Genomic DNA, 3,461 nt, shown 5'->3' on the forward strand with positions numbered 1-3,461 from the left:
CTAAGACACACAATCGTATTGTGCTCTTTGACTTTCGATCCAACTTCTTCCATTCTTCATCGGACACTCCCGTTCGTTTAGTACCCGGATCTACCGTTATCCACTGATCTTTATCCACCAACAGATCCTCCATCTTGAGTTTCCACAACTCAAAAATCTGACCATTAAATTTCTCTATCTCTGTCTTTCCACTGCTCCCCATCTTCTTTCACCACCAGAATCGATCTCGCAGATCTCCCACTAAAAAGGGTCTACCACAAGCCTGAGTGAAACCCCTCAGTAACAAAGGTGTCCCTTTGAAGACAAAACTGCTCTGATACCAAATGCAGGTTTTAACCCCATACAGAAATTACTTGCATACGAATTCTAAAACACAGAAAATAAACAATGCAAGAGCATAACACATAAAACACATATACACAGAGATTTTCCCCTGGATCCAAAAACTGGGACTACCAGCTTGATTTTACATTATTTTCCTTTCAATGTTACAATACATATTTATACATGTCGAAGCATCCAATACCATGGACCGAAAACCATCGCATCCAAAACCATGGACCGAAAACCATCGCGTCCAAAACCATGTGCGGAAATCATGCACAAAACCATAAGTGCATCTGCCCAACCTAACTTAGGGTCCAAAACCAAAATTTTCCGGGGCACTGCCCCGGACCCCATAGAGTGGGGCTACGAGTATCCCTTAAACCCCCTTGTAACCTCCCCCCCCTCTAACCCCCGGTTAACTACATGGGATAGTCGTGGAAATAATATAACACAACCCAACAGAACATAGGTTGTTAAATATTAATTAAGAGATTTTGAACCGGATTTTAAAAGAACTGGAGAATCAATTAAATTAACTTCTGAAAAATAGTTACAGACATTTCTTTCACCCTCCCCTTGAAAAGGAAAAAGGAGAGAATCCTGAGTACATGATTTGAGGCTGGACATGTTCCTGACGCCCAAGGTACTAGATTGTTTATCATTGATAGAAGTGGAAGAGCTCGGAGGGGATTTTGGATGTAATTGCCATATCTGAGGTTGGATTGAGAGACCTTCCAAAATAAAGGAGTTACGTGCATAAATCACACTCATATAGATAAACAGAGAAGTAATACAACTGTGTCAGCAAATTATTATTAGGAAGGAATATAACGTTTACTGTTACAATAGAAATTAAGTTAGCAGGCTAGGATATTGTGTCATCATTATTCGGTTATTGAAAGGAAACAAAAATACAGTCTTTTAATATATTGCATTACTATCAGAGGTATATATGTAACTAGAGCATACAAGAGCTAACTAAGATATCTACTTATATTGCAGTAATATCTACAATAAACATTCTAATGAATAATTATGGGGAACATTTTAAGCATAACAATGAAGGACTTAATTCAGAGATTCAATATTTTATCCTGGACTTTCTATACCTATTATATCACTCGACTTTACAGAGTTTATTTAAAATATTTTCAATATACAAAGTAACAGTTCCCAGAATTTTCATTTTTATCTACCATCTATTAATGACAAAGAAATCTATGAAAGATAGTCGACCCAAACGTTATTATGAATTGGTATTGTAAATAACTGAGGAGTTAGGGTTTATCGATTCTCGGTCGAGTTCTAGAGAGAACCCACCGCGAGCCAAGTACCCAGACTCTATTAAAAACCCTAAGACCCTTGAATTATTAAACCATAGGCTATTTTCGAGCAAGTTTGAAACGTTGATATATAGAAACAGAGTAATGACGACCATATTCATATTAACATTTTAATCATTCACTTAAAAAATAAAAATTCTTAGTTCACGGGATTAAGCCATTACAGAATTATATATGTATATATATATATATATATATATATGTAGATATATATATATATATATATATATATATATATATATATATATATATATATATATAGATATATACCAAAAGCCGAGCTAACACGGAAATTTAGACACAACATTTAACTTATACTCTGTATGCCAAAATGTACAGTCTGACTTGTCATAGAAACTCTTGGAACCAAGCCGCTAGCTAATTTATCATAGTGGTAATGCAAACGCCGACCAATTAAAATTAAATAAATATAAACCTAACAACAGAAGTATTCCGACTGCAAGGCCTAATCTCATGTTTAATTACATTTCCAAAACTCTCTATTCGTGGAGGTCTGTCTCTAAAGAGATCGAACTAAGGGGGGAGATTCTGAGTCCAACCCACCTAGAAAAATGAGAAACAACAAGCTTAGTTTGGAATGCTGGCGCCATCCAAAAATCCATTCTGCAAGAAGAGTTTGAATCACTAGAATATGTACCTACACAGAGAATAATGGGTATGAGGTCTTGAGTCAATTATCATTGACCACCGAATTGAATCTTGCAATAAAATAAGGGTTTTTACTTGGGCTGAGGTTAGCATTCCTTGGAGCTGTGACTGAAGCCTGTATGTGCACATAGAATCTTAGCATTAAGTTGGAAAATAAATTTCAAGATAAACTTATAAATAATTATGCATTACCTCATGCTGCCGCACCAAATCGACCGCTCCACCTGAAATGTAAGTCCATTCTGTGGTAGAGGCACATGCGCAAGGGCAGTAGTAAGAACCCTCGTCAGTCACTCATCAAATATGCATAGATTCATTGTAAAGAAGCTTTAAATGGAAGGTCGTGAGCTATTATTTTAAGGTTTGTTGATACGTGTAAGGTGAAGGATTCAACCATGCTGAATTGATGAAACATGTTACCCCTTCCATCGCAGAGCTATAGAGCCAAACCCAACAATAAAATGAACCTTTCATCGCCGAAGAAAAACCTTATCCTATTCCGTTAGCCCTGAATCATCAAGGCCGTAGATTGGTCTAGATCTAAGGATGAAGAATGTGCCATCTGCATTAGTTCGAGACTCTTTTGAGCGGGCGAGGTAATACTCATCAATGCCGAACTGTGTGGCCAGCAGGGAGAGGGACGGTGATGACAGGAGGGCCTCGGGGCTCTCCTGCCTTAATAAGGAGGGTCATCCCCAGGTAAGTCCGTGCAAGCAACATTAATGTAGGTACAACAATGCAGATGGTGTGGAGTCCAGCGAGGAATATTTGTTTCTACGGTGTTAACCATATATCAACACTAACAGACCTCTGATCTATATGGGTAGTGTAAACTACAAAAAACCCTTAAATGTGTTTAGAATTTGACCTGGTGTCGAATGATTTAACCTTTACATTATTTCATTAACCAAATAACTTTCTTTATTAGTTAAAAAAAAAATTGGGATACAGATGTTACAAATGGTATTAGAGCCCAGGCTCATATACTGAGACTTCTGGGTTATTTTAGTATAGTTAATTAAGTTTTGATGTATGTGTATTGATGCAAAAAAAAAACTAAGTTTGGATGCATATGAACATAGAGAGAGAGAGAGAGATAGAGGTCAGCACCAAGAATTAAAA

The sequence above is a fragment of the Pinus tabuliformis genome, chromosome 2_1 (genome assembly GCF_031772625.1).
Source record: "Pinus tabuliformis cultivar Carrire ecotype Pingquan chromosome 2_1, CPIR1, whole genome shotgun sequence".
NCBI classification, from domain to species: domain Eukaryota; kingdom Viridiplantae; phylum Streptophyta; class Pinopsida; order Pinales; family Pinaceae; genus Pinus; species Pinus tabuliformis.